We start from the raw sequence: 17484 nt of genomic DNA on the forward strand, positions 1-17484 counted from the left end.
TTTCACCTCAATGTGGCTGTCAGGTGGCCACTTGAAAGTGGAGAACCTGGCCAGGAGGAGCACCTACTGAACCCTCCTCCTGTAGGTATATTCTCCGGCTCGGAGAATCCCCCATTGCACCTGAAAGCAGCAGTAGGACTATGGCCACAGTCCACAGGAGCCGGCATTCGCTCGGACATGGCTCTCCTTCAGCCGGCACGTTCAGGTGACAGAAAGGTGTCTTCGCCGCGGCCACCTGAAAATCCCAGTTACACTCTCCCAGCCGCATCTGCTGGCGCATTTTCTGTGTCCAAGTACCTGAAAGCAGCTTAAAATAGTCATAGAGTTAGGCACTGGGGAGCAAAGTGAAGAGGTATCTGTGGCAAGTGTTGTTCACACTGCACAGTTACAGGAACTTGCAGAATGTTCACCATATTTCAGACAGGAAATGCTGTATTCTCAAAACTTCCAGTAAAATATTACATCATATATGAAAGTATCTGCATCTCCATGTTTAAAAGGGTATCTTCTCTTTCCATGAGTAGTTGTGGCATTTGTGCAAAAGTAACAGCAAATACGATTTGTCTCATTTGCTGTAAGTCATGTAATTAAAATAATAGGTTGTTTTCAGTATGATCATTTGAAGATTCTGACATTATTAGCTAGTTGAATATTACTTGGAGGTTGTCAGAGGTCATTACCTGCATTTTATATTTCATAGACACCTACTTCAGAATCAGAATTTATTGTCCTGAACAAGTCATGAAATTCGGTGTCTTGCAGCAACTTCATAGGGAAAACATTCATATTACGACCATCGTACAACATTACTATAAAAAAATTAAAATAGTAGTGCATGAAAAGTAAGGCAGGGTCTATGGTTCATTGATCATTCAGGAATCTGATGGCAGCGGGGAAGAAGCTATCCTTGTGCCATTGAGTGCTCATCTTCAGGCTCCTGGACCTTTTTTCCCAATGGTAGCAGAGTGAAGAGGGCGTAACCTGAGTGGTGGGGGTCTTTGAGGATAGAGGCTGCTTTTTTAAGTCACTGTCTCAAGTAGATGGAGTGAAGTCTGGTGCCTGTGATGTCACAGGTCGAATTAACAACCCTCTGGAGTTTATTCTTGTCCTAAGAGTTACAAGGCCGTGATGCAACCAGCCAGAATGCTCTCCATGGTCCACCTGTAGAAGTTTTTGAGTGTCTTCAGTGACATACCGAATCTCCTCAGACACCTCACAAAGTATAGCTGCTGGTGAGCCTTCAACATGAAGGCTCCAGGACAGATCCTCAGAGATGTTGACACCCAGGAATTTTAAGTTCTTGACCCTCTCCACTCAATGAGGACTGGGTCGCGATCCCCTGACTTCCTCCTGAAGTCCACAATCATCTCCTTGGTTTTTCTGATATTGAGCACAACTTTGTTGTTGCACCATTCAGCGAGCTTGCCTTGTGTATTTCTGAGGAAGAACGTTATCACCCAGAGGGGTTGAGTGGATAGGGGAGATAGATAACTCATTGCATTTAGTAGGTATTTTGATCAGCATTTGAATCACCAAAGCATTAAAGTTTATAGATTAAGTGGCGGTAAATGGGATTCATATAGATTGATGGCATTGACTTGGTGAACCCAAGGGCTTTCTTTATGCTGCATGACTTGAATAAATTTTATGGTAGTCCTGACCAGAATTCAGGTGAATAGCTCCTGATGTATTTTGTGATGGTGCTGCAAAGCTCAGTGGTCACATTAATAGACTTGCAACAATGAAGATTGATATATTTATACATCTTTAAATATGGTGATCTCCGATCTAGAATAAAAGTGCTAATTTCATGTTCTGAATCAGGAATATTCACTTATATTGGACATAACTATTTTTGCAATGTAAACTCTCTTATCTATTTGGTGAATGTAGAGATTTTAATGAATAACAGAGATTTTTCTCTGACAGATGAAAGAGGATAATTTATTCAGCCTTGTTCACAAAAATTTCAGACAATTAGGATGAGGAAAATTGTGCACACTTTCCATAGGCAGTAACATAGAACAAAGAATTTAGAACGGTTCAGTATTAGAAAAAGGCCCAAAACATAATCTGTTGGAGGAACTCAACGGATCAAGCCGCATCAGTGGGAAAAAAATAATTGTCAACATTACAGGCTGTAACCTTTCATCAACAGATTGTGTTTTGTTCCAGATTCCATTATCTGCAGCCTCTCATGTGTCCACATGAACAGGCCCTTCACCTCATCATGTCTGAGCTGAACACGATGCCATTCTAATTTATCCCATCTGTTTGCACATTTTCCGTATCCTCTATCCCCTGTCTGTTCATACACCTGTCTAAGTGCTTCTTAAAATCTGCATGCTATTATTCAGGCATTTTATCCTAGTGCTGATAGAGATATTGGCATTGAATCTTGCTGAGAACTTAAATGCTTCCATCTGTTTTTGCAGATGACACGAAGGTTTGCAGATGATATGATGATTGGAGGTTTTGTGGATAGTCTAAGTTTATCGCAGGTTACAACAGGATGTAGACAGGATGCAGAGTTGGGCAGAAAAGCAGCAGATGGAGTTCAATCTGGATAAGTGTGAAATGATGCATTTTGGAAGGTCAAACTTGGTTAATGGCAGGTTTCTTAACTGAGTGGAAGAACAGAGGGATGTTGGGATCCAAACCAATAGACCTCGAGGTTGTCGCACAGGTTGAAAGGATAGTCAAGAAGGCTTATGGCATACATTCCTTCATTAGTTGGGAGATTGAGTTCAAGAGATGTGAGGTGATTTTGCAGCTCGATAAAACTGTGGTTAGGCCACACTTGGAATATTGTGTTCATTTCTTGTCTCATCATTACAGGAAAGATGTGCAAGCTATGGAGAGTGTGCAAAGTAGATTTATCAGGATTTTACCTAGATTGGAGGATGTGTCTTATGGGGCAAAGTTAACAGAGCTTGGGCTTTTCTCTTTGGAGCAAAGAAGAACGAGAGGTGACTTAATAGAGGTGTACAAGATTATGAGAGGCATAGGTAGAGTTAACAGCCAGCACCTTTGTAGAGCACGTTGAAAGAACCAAAGACTTGTTGATCCAAACCAAGGCTTTTATTAACTAAAAGATTGGAGCATATCACATGTAGGTCAACCAGTTCAGAATGACCTGGTCTGGCTAGGAGCAATCCTTTAAGACCTGCCAGTAGGTGTGGCTATGCTCTCAGCCAATCACAGTCATCCTACACTACAATCTGTACATATACACATAGGTTAAAGAATCTGTACTATCACAATCTTTTTCCCAGGGTGAGAGTAGCAAACATGGGAGGACACCTGTACAAGGTGAGGGAAGGGAAGTTTAAGGGAAACATCAGGGATAAATCTTTTGCACAGAGGGTAGTAGGTGGCAGGATTGCATTGCCAGGGCAGGTGGTAGAGGCTGGTACAATAGGGAGATTTCAAAAACTCTCAGTGAGGCACATGGTTACAAGAAAAATAGAGGGTGATGGGTGTGAGGGAGGGAAGGTTTAGTTTGTGGAGTCGGATTAAAAAGGTCAGCACAACATTTGGGACTGTTTATGTTTGATGTCTTAACTCATCTATTTTGCATTTGGAATAACTGTTTATATTTCTTTGCTTTTCACTTTTCAAATCTAGAACAGTGCAGCACTGGAACATGTCCCTTTGGCCCGTTTGTCTGCACCAAACATAAAACTGAAACTCTGCTGCTCACACAAGATACATATAACTTGATTCCCTGCATTTCATGTGTCTGTCTAGAAACCTCTTAAATACTACAATTATATTTGCTTCTACCAATATTCCTGTCAGCCCATTCCAAGCACCAACCATTTTCTGTGTAAAAGAAAACGCCTCACATATCTGATGTAAATCCTGCCCCTTCCCACCTTCAACACGCAACCACTAGTCTGTGACTTTTTCATTCTGGGGAAAAGATTCTGACGCTCTATCTTATTAATGCCTCTTGTAACTTTGTAAACTATCAGTTCCATTTGATTTCCAGGACTGGAAATTCAAGTTGCAGTGAAGCTGTCGTCTGATCCTTATAATCCGAGCAATCCTGAATTTCAATTTGAGACCCTCAGTGGCCAAGTACAGTCTCATGACTGGGCCACCTGAGTGGGAAATAACATCAGAAAATAAATATCCTGTCTCAACCAAATGAGGGCCTTGCAGAGCACAACTGAGCCTCCAGCTCCACATAAACAGAGGACATGGACCTGGACTCAGGTTCCACCAGTCTGAATGATCCATTTGTACAGGCCGTCAAGACCAATAAGGAACACAGATTCAAATCCATCACTTTTACACAGGATATATAAACCTGACCAAGTGGAGCATTGGAAATTACTATATCACATTAAATACTTCGTTCTGCAATTCTATGAAAATACTGCTTTGTTGATGACAAGAAAGGTTCAGGTGAAGAGCAGATTTTGACCCAATATTCACTGGAGGTGAACTGTGATGATTCCCACAGCCATTAGATAATGAGGCAGAGAGGAATAATAAGAGTTAAAAATTAGGCCTTGAAGCCAAATCCAAACATAAACTTTTGATGCAGTGTCTGCAGATTAGAAGCATGGTACAAGTCTGCAAAGGATCATAGATCCATTAAATATTTATAATGTATCATAATAATGACATGGTATTGCTTTGTTTTGTAGATATATGATGAAGTTTTAAACATACGCAATTTTGAAATTTGGTTGGTGCTGTAGCTGTTCATTTTAGTTGATGTATTTTGTTAAAATATATTATGCTGTCCACTTTTTTAAAAATCTTGATTCTAGAAATTCTTAGGCTGACCAGAGTCCAAATAGAACCACTTCAGACAAAATGTCAATTTTGATCTTAGCCAAGGGAGAATGCAAGATATCTTTTGAAATCCTGCAATAACCAAAAGACCATCAGAGGGCAGACTGGGTTAAGGCAGTCTTCTCTGTCAGAAGCAGGCAGGCTGCCAAATTTCGGCTCAAGAGTACTTGTCACATCCAGCATGCCATTTGTAGGTTTGCATTTTTAAACAGAAAACAATTCTCAATTCAGTTCTACAAGGAATTAACTAGATTTTGCAGTGGTATTTAGAGAGGCATTATTGTAAACGCAAATCTGCTAATGAGCTTGATCTTGGACAGTTTTTATGATGTAATCCTGAATAAATCTTTAAATTTTCACCAATTCAATTCAAATTTTCACCACCTCTTGCAATTGGCAGAAGTTTAATATTGATTTTTTTTTCCCCTTCTAAGTCAATGTTTAAATGACTCATTGTCATGTTATCTCAATCCCCACCATGCATCAAATCATTTGGCATTTAATACCATAGAACTAAATGCAGGAGTATCTCCATAAATTTGATGCACCGATTATTGAAACTGTAACACAGACTGTTGATTTAGGAATCATGTGAAGAACTATTACATAGTTCTGTTAAAAGTCATTAAATCCCGTCTTTGGTGAGGTGCAGAAATTACTCGTTTCCTTGGTCATTGTGCTATCATTTAGGCTGACAAGATCCAAAATAGTTATAACAATGAGGAGGTAATTGATAAATCCTGCTTAATGGAAGTAAAGAAAACTATTCTTTGCAAAAAATTGAAAGTTAAAATTGACTCTTAAAATAACACACCACCTTGATGATAAGTTTATTGACATGCACATTGTATAATGTCGTTATGCGCTGAAATTCTTACTTATTGCAGCCAAAAGGGCACTTGCAAAGCAACTCTATAATAGTAAAGTAATTGAATTAAATAGAAGAGATAATACATTAATCATATAAGATCAATATTATTCACAGCAATCCTAGTGCAAAAAAAATGACTTTCAACTGTGTGGACAGTCTTTTCATGCTGTTGGAATAGTAAGTGATCAGTGTAACAAGGGGAGGTTCAAGTGTCTGGTAGCTGTTTGAAAGAAATTGCTCTTTCTAATCTAAAGGTGCTGGTTTTCAGTCCTTCTTTGTACCTTCTGCCTGAGGTAACAGTGAGAAGAGGTTGTGGCCAGAGTGATTGGGGTCCTTTTATGATGTCGGCTGCCTCCTTGATGTAGCACTTCAGTGGATGGGAGGTCGGAGTCCGTGTTGGACCTGGCTATGCTTGATGCCTTCTGCAGATCTGACAGTTGAATTTCCAAATCAGGCTGTGATGCAGCCAGTCAGTATATATTTGATTGAAGTTTGTTAGAGGATTCAAAGACATGGCTTTGACGGGTCAGCAGCGGCAGCGAAGTTTCTGTGAGGCGGACTTCAATGAGTTGGCAGCCTTTGACAGGTCGGCGGTGAAGCTTTGGCGAGGTGGCCTTCGACAGGTCAGCGGCTTTCAGGTCAGTGGTAGCAGTGGTGAGGCTTCAGCGAGGTGGCCTTTGATGGGTTGCGGTAGCAATGAAGCTTTGGTGAGGTGGCCTTTGATGGGGTGGCAGCAGTGGTGGATGTGGCGAGGCTAGGCGAGGTCTGCAGGGAGCAGCGATGAATGTCAGTTCAATTTTTGATATTTTAGCAATTAGAATGAGATTTGCTGGTAATGTATCACAAATTTCAGTGATCTTCTGAAGCTCTGCTTGATTACCATTAGGGAGTTGGGGGGGAATTTCCCAAAATTTTTCCTGAAATAGGCCAAAAACAGGTTTTTTTCTTTTGGTTTTTCACCTCCCCAGGAGCCACATTACCAGCATATTAGGGCAGAGAGTAGCAGTAAATCCAAAAGGACCAATGGCGATAGATAGAGAGAAATAGAGATAGATAGAGTTTGAGTGTGTGGATATGGCAACCAAAGCAGGGGAAGCTCTTCTTGCAGGATGTGGTTTGTGAGGGAAGCCAACAATTTCCCTGATGACTTCAGCTGTGAGAAGTGCATCCAGCTGCAGCTCCTGAAAAACTGAGTTAAAGAATTTGAGCTGGCGTTGGATGAACTCCGGATCATTCGGGAGGCAGAGGAGGTGATGGATTGGAGTTATAGGGACATTATCATACCTGGGAGGCAGGAGAAGGGTAGATGAGTAATGGTCAGGAGAGGGAAAGGGAACCAGCAGGTAGTGCAGAGAAACCCTATGGGTGTTCCTGTGGATGAAAAGTATACCATTTTGAATACTGTTGAGGGGGACATCCTACCAGTCACAAGCCATGTTGATCAGGTCTCTGGCACGAACTCTGCTCCTGTGGCTAAGAAGAGAAGGGAGGAGGAGGCAAGCTATAGTAATAGGGGATGTAATAGTTAGGGCAACAGATAAGAGGTTCTGTGGAAGAGATCAAGTATCCTGAATAGTATGTTGCCTCCCTGGTGCCAGGGTCCGAGATATCACAGATCGAGTTCAATGCATTCCCAGGAGGGCGGATGAGCAGCCAGATGTCATGATCTATGTAGGGACCAATGATGTGGGTAGGAAGGGTGAGAAGGTCCTGAAAGGAGAGTACAGAGAGTTAGGAGCTTGGTTGAAGGAAAAGACCTCAGGGTAGTCATCTCAGGATTGCTACCCATGCTACATGCTAATGAGGTTAAAAATAAGAGGATAATGCAGCTTAACATGTAGCCAAAGATGAGATGAAGGTGAGAGGGCTTCAGGTTTCTAGATCATTAGGATCTTTTCCAGGAAAGGTGGGACATGTTCTGACAGGACAGTTGGCATTTGTACTGGAGGGGGACAAATATTGTTGTGGGCATGTTTGCTAGTGTTGCTCCAATGGGTTTAACCTAGATTTGTAGGGGGAGGGAACCAGAGGGTTAGCATCGATAGCGAGGTGGAGGAGGGTAAAGGTCATGTGAGGACTGCATGCATCGACAGAAATCAAAGGTTTGTACATGATAGAAATGTTTTCAGGGGTATTTCTTTCAGTGTAAGGAGTATTGTTGAAAAGGCAGACGAGCTAAGGGTGTGGATTGGCACGAGGGATTATGACATTATTGCTATTAGTGAGACGGTTACAGGGGAGGCAGGACTGGCAGCTCAGTTTTCCAGGGTTCCATTGCTTCAGACATGACAGAGGAGCAGGGATGAAAGGGGGAGGAGTGCCATTGGCTTGTCTACAGAGGACACATGAGTGGAGCTGAGGAACAGGAAAAGTGTGACTGCACTGATTGAGTTGAATTATAGACCACCCAATAGTCAGAGAGAATTGGAGGAGCAGATCTATAGAGAGATAGCAGACCAATGTAAGAAACAGAAATGTTGTGATAGTAGGAGATTTTAACTTTCTGCATATTGACTGGGACTTCCCAAGCTGTAAAAGGCTTGGAGTTTGTCAAATGTGTTCAGGAAAGTTTTTTAAATCAATATATAGAAGTACCAACTAGAGAGAGTGCAATACTTAATCTTCTTTTAGGGAACAAGAGAGGACAAGAGACCAAAGTATGTGTGGGTGAATATTTTGGGTCCAGTGATCATAATGCCATTAGTTTCAAGTTATGGAGGTCTGGTCTGGTCTTCGGGTTGAGATTCTACATTAGAGAAAGGTTAATTTTGAGCAAATGAGAAAGGATCTAGAATGCATGGATTGGGATGTTGTTTTCTGGCAAGGATGTGGTCAGAAAGTGGAAGACCTTTAGAGGTGAAATTTTGAGAATGCAGAATTTGCATATTCCTGTCAGGATTAAAGGCAAAGTTAACAAACATGGAAAACCCTGGTTTTCAAGGGATATTGGTGATCTAGTTAAGAAGAAGAAAGAGGTGTATAGCAGGTATAGAAACAAGGAGCAAATGATGTACTAGAAGAGTGTAGAAAATGTAAGAAAATACTTAAGAAGAAAATCAGGAAGGCAAAAAGAAGACACGAAGTTGCTTTGGCAGAGAATGTGAAGGCAAACCCGAAGGGGTCCTACAAATATATTAAGAATAAAAGGATAGTAAGGGACAGAATTGGCCCCTTAGAAGATCAGAGTGGTCATCTATGTGTGGAGCCTCAAGAGATAGGGGAGATCTTAAACAGATTCTTTGCATCAGTATTTGCTTAGGAAACTGGCATAGTGTAAAAGGAAGGAAGGGAAACCAGCAGTAGTGGCATGGAACATTCTTAGCCACAGGTGAGGTGCCGAAAGATTGGAGGTTAGTTCATTTTTTTCCATTGTTTAAAAAACACTCCAAAAGAAAATCACAAAATTGCAGGCCGGAGAGCCTCACATCATTGGAGGGTATTCTGAGAGATCGGATATACAAATATTTGGACAGCCAAGGGATAATTAAGGTTGATCAGCATGGCTTTATGCATGGTAGGTCATATTTAATGAATCGTAGAGTTTTTTGAGGAGGTTACCAAGAAAGTAGATGAAGGAAAGGCTGTGGATGTTGTCTACATGGACTTTTGTAAGGCCTTTAACAAGGTCCCACATGGTTAGTTCAGAAGGGTCAGACACTAGGAATCCATGGAGAAGCTGTAAACTGGAATCAAAAGTAGCTAAATGGGAGAAGACAGAGAGTGGTAATGGATGGTTGCTTCTCAGACTGGAGGCCTGTGATTAGTGATGTGCATCAGGGAACAGTGTTGGGACCATTGTTGTTTGTTTTTGATATCAATGATCTGGATGATAATGTGGTAAATTGGATCAGCAAGTTTGCTGATGACACTAAGATTGGAGGCGTTGTGGACAGCGAGGAAAGCATTTAAAGCTTGCAAAGGGATCTGGACCAATTGGAAAAATGGGCCAGAAAATGGCAGATGGTATTTTATGCAGAAAAATGTGAGGTTTTAGATTTTTTAAGGAGAAACCAAGGTAAGACATACACAGTAAATGGTAGGGCACTGAGGAGTGTGGAGGAACAAAGGGATCTGGGAATACAGATACATAATTTCCTGAAAGTGGCATCACAGGTCGACAGGATTGTACAGAAAGCATTTGGCATCGTGGCCATCATAAATCAAAGTACTGAGTGTAGAAGTTGGGATGTTATGGTGAGGTTGGAGAAAACATTGGTGAGGCCAAATTTGGAGTCTTGTGTGCAGTTCTGGTCACCTAACTGCAGGAAGAATATCAGTAAGATTGAAAGAGTGCAGAGAAAATTTACTAGGATGTTGCCGGGTCTTCAGGAGTTGAATTACAAGGAAAGATTAAACAGGTTAGGACTTTATTCCTTGGAGCATAGAAGAATGAGGGGAGATTTGATAGAGGTTTACAAAATTATGAGGGGTATAGACAGAATAAATGCAAGTTGGCTCTTTCCACTTAAATTAGAAGAGATAAATACAAGAGGACATGGCTTTAAGGTGAAAGAGAAAATGTTTAAGGGAAACCTTCACTCAGAGAGTGGTGGGAGTGTGGAACAAGCTGGCATTGGACATGGTAAATGCAGGCTCACTCTTACACTTTAAGAATAAATTGGATGGATACATGGATGGGACAGATCTGGAGAGTTATGGAATGGGTACAAGTCAGTGGGACTAGTGGAATGATGTTTTGGCAGAGACTAGAAGGGCCAAAAGGCCTGTTTTCTGTGCTGTAGTGTTCTATGGTTCTATACAAAATCTCTTCAGACACCTTAGAAAGTAAAGGCATTGGTATGCCTCCTTTATGGTTGTCTCAATGTGCTGGCTTCAGGGAAGGACTTCTGAAGTATGGACTCCAAGGAACCTGAAAGTAGACAATCTCTCCACCTCCTTCTAATCCATGCAAACAGGTGCGTGGTCCCTCATCCTTTCCTTCCTAAAATCAACCATCAGCTCCTTGATCTTGGTGTCATTAACAGCAAGAATGTTATTCTGGCACCAACTACCTATATTCTTGATCTCTAACCACGATTCCAACTCATTGTTACCATTTTTTAGCCAACAATGGTGATGCATCAGCAAATTCCATTGGAGCCGACGAACTTGACCATGCAGTCATAACTGTACAGGGAATAGAGAAGGGGACTAAGCACACAACCTTGGGGGTGCCCCTGTGATGACGGTCAGAGAAGAGGATATGATCTTGCTGTTCCAATGCTGAATAAGACTTTATCAAAACATTGAATTTCATGACTTGTTCATGACAATAAATTCTGATTTTAATGTTCCAAAAAGTTTTTTTTTTGCATTAAAACAAATTAAAATTAGGAAAATAGTGGGGATTTAAGCATGTTTTTATTTTGATAAACGATTTATTATTTATTGAATATTAATTTTATCAGATTCCAGCAATGACAGCCTTTGTATAATCACCCTATCCACCCTGTATGACCCACCTACCTCCTCCTGAACCCTTTGCTTTTCTTTCCACTCTCTGCCTTTGTCTGGCATCTGTTCGACACATTTCACCTCCACATGGTTTGCCAATCCCACATCAGGCCCATAACAGCCTGTCCTCTCTACACTGGCTTCTCCACTATAACTCTCCTATCTTGATGAAAGGCTCTGGCTCAAAGCATTTGCTCGCACTGATCCAACAGATTGTGTTTCGCTTCAGATTCCAGCATCTGCATTTTCATCTGTGTCTCTTGGTTTGTTATATTTAACTGAAAGTCAGCAGAAAATTAAAACACTGATTTGCTGTTACTACTGTTTACTCTTATTAGGAATTCGCTGATTGTCACAATTTGCTAATATTTTGAATAATCTTTCGTTGAAATGAAAACGCTGCGTTGAATTGATTTCTATCCAGGTTAAAAGAATTTTGTGGATAAAATGCTGATTATTTTTATTTCCTGGGTAGGGGGGAGGGGGGAGATGGGAGGGAACAATGATTTAACCATCATCTGAGCTGCAGTTATAGAAACGTGTGAAATGTAAGCTCCACTCAGCAGGTCCTGTGATTAGGATGACACTTTAAGGAAATTATAAGAACTTCCCACTCCTTGACATACTGCCAATAAATGACTAAGTCCCTAGGTTATCTAAAAGGAGCTGAAGTTTGGCCAATTGATTTACAATTAACGCAGGGTCAGCTTGACTCAACGATAACTTTGTCAGGTTTTTTTTAAAAGATTGCCGTTGCATTGCTCTAAGCTTCAGACTTGAGAGCACAGGAGACTGATCAGTGACCAAGTTGTGATAAGAGAGTGCTGTGATTAAAATGATACAGGAGATGGTGAGTTAAATAATATTAATCGCAGGATGACCTGCATGAGTTTCACAGGAAATAAAAACTCTCAAACTGTGCTTTCAGTGGTGAATCTAAATTGATTTACATGATGAGAGGATTATACTGTGAAGAGATATTGAACTGGACAGACCAGTGTAGGTCCATTGAAGATTTCATTGTAACTTATTTCTAAGAGGCTTAATATGATGTATATAAAGTTGTTCCCCCTTGCTTGAGGACATGGAATTAGTAAGTGTGGCCTATGAATAAGGGATAAATCATTAATGATAAATATCATTAAATATTGTACATTGCAAGGCAGTGGGTCCTTGGAATTCCTCACCTCAGGGAGCTATGGATTGTCATTTTCTGTGTACATTCAAAACTAACCAATGCAGAGAATGGAGTGGGTTAGATCATATTCATCATAGGATAGCCTACATGAGATCTAGGGAAAATAACACTCAAGTATATGAAACCTTAACCCTAATGTTGAACTGTTTTTCCCAGCTAGTTTTTTTTTTGACCCCCCCCTTCTTAAGTTTTCCAATTCATTCCCTTCCATACACCTCTGTAGGAATAAGAAAGTGACCAAGAAATCATGTATAGAAAGTATTTTTATAAGAATGTATTTTTAAAAACCCATTTAAAAACCACCTCCTGAAATAGAGTAAACTGTAATTATTTTATTACTTAAAATGATCTTGCCATTTAAAATTAATTCTCAATTTTATCACTGCCAACAAACTATAAATGCTCAGTTATTTTTTTTAATCTATGTTAAACACATCTTTTTCAAATAAAGCTATTTTGTACAAAATCCAAATAAAATTCTCATGTAAAATCATTGCTGCTCTGTTTGATACATTAAAAGTAAACATTTGGCAGAACTCTCGTACAGTATTTTTAAATCTTCTAAATGTTTTCTTGATACAGTAATGTAGATTTGTTAAATATGATGTCATCATTCACTTTTATTACCAATTGTAACAAAAGCTTTGTGGCTCTCATGGTATAGGAATTGTGGTTCTAATTTCTTTAATACTGAATGGGCAAGGCAGTTCTTATTGAAGGTGATCGAGGAACATTACAAGAGTGAAATGAAGGAAACCGTTTGTCCTGTCATTGTCAGTTGAAACAGAAAGTGACACTAACGGGAATGCATTATACAATAACATTTTCACAAACAGGACTCGGATTATTCAACTCTTTAAAATCTTTATCTTCACCCTGCTACTTTGCCTTTAACATGACAGCTATTTGAAGGGAAAATCTGCTTAATTCTTGACTAGGGTTAAGGGACATGTCCGCAGAGCTTGATGTTTTGCAATGAATACAGAACATTTTTCTCTTTACTGAGTTGGTTGGGGTGTTGACATAACTGCCTGATCAACAAGGATGTGCAGGGTTAACAAAAATCTCCTTATTTGCTGAAAAAAACAGTTGCAGTGTTAAGATAAATACAATCAGTTTCCTGACTCCATTGACAGTGTTGCACAGCATCAAATCCTGCAAATAGATTGCTTTCCTCGCCCTTGCTCTCAGAGGTTATGGAAAATAAACCGACACCCTGATAGCATTCCAATGATCTCTCTAATCTCAGTTGCACTCTGTCAGAAGAGGTAACTGGTAGTTTAGCAAAATACCCTAGATCAAAGAGGGATTAATCACCAATTGAATCCACACAAAGTAAACCTGTCATTCAAAAAATTATTTCCACTGAACTAAACAGGGGGATTTTAAGGTATTTGCATAACAGGGAGCAATAGGCTTGAGCCAGGTTAAAAGGTTCAGAATTCAGCCAACATTTTGCTTTTTTTTCACTAGTAGTTCCCTTTTGTAGGACAGATAACAATCTCTACAATGCATTCTAATCTGATAATACAACCAACTGATTGGACGTTTGCTGGAATTGGATAGTTTTGCAAACTTTGGTGAAGGAAGTATCGGTTTCACTTTCAGTTACTGCAAATCTGATTTGCGAGCATTTAAGATGTAATCCCAAGAAGTCTCTGAAATCTGAACAATGTTAATTGTTGTTCAACATCTTTGTTAACTGTCTTCCTCTTTCAAATACATCTTATTTTGCAACAATGAGCTGTTATGATTTGCTGATACTTCATTTGCATCCTGACCAGTTATTTTAACTTTTATGAATTTTAAAAACAGCATTAAATTTAGTGCTTGTATTACTGAATGTCTCTCAGTTGATTTCAGGCCTGGATTCCAGTCATACTTTAGTATTATTATAGAATGTCTGCATTTGTATTGTAAAATTGAACTAAAAAGTAAACTTTATTCTAATAATAGCAAGTTTTATGTATTGAACGCAACTGATTGGAGGCTTAACATAATCTTTGAATCTTTCATGTAGAGCTATATTTAAAGTGCCAACAAGATTGGTTAAACATAATCTGGAATTTGGCCATTTCCACTTGCTCAACAGAATTGCCACTCGTAGTAAATATCAAAGCATGACTTGTTTGGGGTTGTGTGTGAGTGTAACATCCATTAGAAAAAAGTATCTTCAAAATGGAAAGGAGTTGAAGAAGATTCATGTCGAATAAGCTATGTGTCGATGATTATCACAATATAGAGTGGTCTGGAAACAAATCATCGACTTCTTTTGGGTAAAGAGTTGTTATTGGGTACCAAACATATGTGGCTGACAAGTTTACTCTTAGATGGAGAGTTAAGGAGCTGAGAGGTGGGTGTAAATGTCAAAATAATTGTGTAGAATTGATGAAATTTATTACTGAAATCATTTTAATGAAATTCAGACTGATTTGATGCTGGGAGATTTCAGCAAACTTAAATAATGGGTTAATAGACCATTCTTCATAAAGTAGTCTTAATTAAAATGTAAGGGTGCTTTTTGATAACATGCACATTGTCAAATTTTATGCATACCTGCTATAATTTCAAGATCAAGAGCTACAATACGTTGGTGATAAAATATAAAGTTAAGATTGAGGTTTAATACAATGAAAATTACAAGCATCAAGGACATGGTACATTTAATTATACAAAAGAAATTACAAGGTTTACATTTAAATAATTTGCCTCTGAGTATTGGTCATTATAATCAGGGATGTGGCAAATATTGCTCCAACAATCTTTTATGTGCCTCTTACATCATGAATTGATGAACCATTATTTGCTGAAGATTACAGTCATCATTAACTATCTTTAACTTGTGAAATTATCAATACTAATTTAGTTGGAATTTGAATAATTACTCCAATTGCAAAATAAATATACTGCCTACTGTAGTTCATCTGAACATTGGTTAGAATGTAAAAAGGAATCCCACAATTGAATCTAGACTCTCTATGGCTAAAGAAGAATGAATGCCTTTGGGGTTTCTGCAGCGGACACTGTCCAGCAATCCCCACTAGTATCCATCCATGCCTCAATATGAAGCAAAGGCAGGATTTAATTCAGCTGTGATGGTCTCTGCAGTTGGTTGGGTTTTCACTGTCTGCACTCATAGGATTACTTTAGTTACAGATGTCTGACCTCATCAGAAAAATTCAGACCTGTTTTTGGGCATAAGGGGAACTGCAAATAAAGCCTATCTTATTAATGGTATAAGAAAAAATAGTTTATTTTGAATCTTAAAAACTGTTTTTCTATTACTAACTTGACACAGACTGGACAAGATAACAATGGAAGACAACTGGACACCCAAAGCTGGCACCTTTAAGAATAATTATTGAAAAGGTACAGTTGAGAAAAACAAGGCTTTACAGTGGAGTTCATTTACTAATCTACTTATAACTTCTCAACATAACAAAGTTTCTTTTAAAATGCTGCCTCCTTTACAAAAAGCCATGAAAATACTTAAAACTGTATTTTTTTCAATGTACACAATTCCTGGACATTATAGAATAGCATGCTGCAATTTGTTTTTATGTACACAGATAAAAGTGTTGTGACAGAAGACTGTGCAGGATTTTCACAATGTTTTATGACTGTGTTGTGAAGCTAAATAGATTTTAGCTTTTTTACCCATCAACAATATAGGTCTGGCACCATTCTTGGTATGAATGCATTTCATATACACTGCAAATACTAAGCATCTTTCAACTTTGTAAAATTGTATAGCAGAATAGTTATAAAAGGAATAGAATGAAATCCAAATGAGATAATTTTTGAAAATGATTGAAGTTTCAGCAGAAGAAAGGACTCCTAGAGTTTTCTTATTGCTCAGAATAAGAAGGGCTTGTCAATCACGATTAAGCTTCTAGAATCGGAATCCCTTTGAAATGCAGCTGTTTCTTCTTTAATTGTGGCCACGGATACTGAAAAAGAGAGAAGACCAGCCTTAAAGATGAGTAAGGAATACAAAACAGCTCAGGATTAGCTTCAGAGTTCAAAGGTCACTAATTACACTAAGGAGTTCCCAGACACACTGAAAACACAAAACAGGTCACCTACCAAACTGGAAACAGACGCTCTCTTTTTAAAAAAAATCTTTCTGAAGTAGTAGATTTCCAGACATGACCAAAAAACAACTCGGTGGGATCAGCTGACTACAAAAGGTAAAAGAAGCATGGGCTTCTCCCCTGCTTCCTTTGTCCTCAGAGGCCTGGTGGAGGGAAAACTGAACCTGCAGATGGCAGCGGCCTTCTTATTTGTTCACAATTTCTCCCAAAATGGAGGCACAACAAATATGGAGGAAAATTTTGAATACAATTTAGAACATTATCAGGATTACGACAGAATATATTTGGGACAAATCCTCTCAGTATATTTATTATCATTGATGTCAATAGTTCACAATTATAGATCCACTCAAAATTCTTAAAGATTAATATTTTAAAGGAATACTTTAATTACACTAGATGTGCTACTGAACATAATTATGCTGAAATGAAGATGTAGAAGACTGAACATTATCAGTTACTAAGCTTTTGAAGCGTCCTGCTCATGCACAAGAAAAAAAATGAGACCACGCGGATTCATTATTTAGGAGGAAAACAAGTGTCTTTGTTGCTAAAGAATGTAAATTGGTAGATAACAGGAACTATTTGAAGGTTCCTATTGTCAGTTTTTAGGAATAAGTTTTTAGAATTTTTGAAATACATTTCAAGTACTTCTGCAAAAAGGAAATGTTGATAGTAAATCCCTACATATGTGACTGTTTCATGTTGGGAAAATATTCATATTTTGGGCTACATTTTGCTTTTGTCATCATTGTTAAGTAAGTCATTGGTAGCTGTTAAGGAAAATACGGTTCAGGCTAATCACAGTCACCCAACTCATGAATGCTGACTCATGGTTCCTTTCTGTCTTTAATCTACACTGTCAAATCATCTACTATCATTTCAACATGAAACAGTAATGCTATGCTAGAGGGTAAAATTTGCTATTTTAAGAACATTTTTGTAAAATTGCATCAACATATAGATTAGATCTGTAAGAATTATTTTTAAGTAGGCTCTCATATCAGTGATCATGGCAGTGGGCAGTACACATAATAGAACAATTATTGTTGAAATAC

At 38.9% G+C, this 17484-nt stretch overlaps 1 protein-coding gene and 1 long non-coding RNA gene across 5 annotated transcripts in view; one reads left to right on the top strand and one right to left on the bottom strand.

Annotated features, from left to right (window-relative positions):
• LOC138753669 (uncharacterized) overlaps positions 1-17484 on the top strand; it is a 65640-nt gene that overhangs the window by 24395 nt on the left and 23761 nt on the right. For all 3 annotated transcript variants that reach the window (XR_011351355.1, XR_011351353.1, XR_011351354.1), the window contains exon 3: positions 15631-15701. This is a non-coding gene — a long non-coding RNA (uncharacterized lncRNA). The remainder of the gene's footprint in view (positions 1-15630; positions 15702-17484) is intronic.
• ap5m1 (adaptor related protein complex 5 subunit mu 1) overlaps positions 14937-17484 on the bottom strand; it is a 28485-nt gene continuing 25937 nt past the window's right edge. For both annotated transcript variants that reach the window (XM_069916916.1, XM_069916917.1), the window contains exon 9: positions 14937-16282. The gene's annotated coding sequence lies outside the window, so the exon portion shown is untranslated. The remainder of the gene's footprint in view (positions 16283-17484) is intronic.

This window comes from Narcine bancroftii, chromosome 2, assembly GCF_036971445.1.
Source record: "Narcine bancroftii isolate sNarBan1 chromosome 2, sNarBan1.hap1, whole genome shotgun sequence".
NCBI lineage: Eukaryota > Metazoa > Chordata > Chondrichthyes > Torpediniformes > Narcinidae > Narcine > Narcine bancroftii.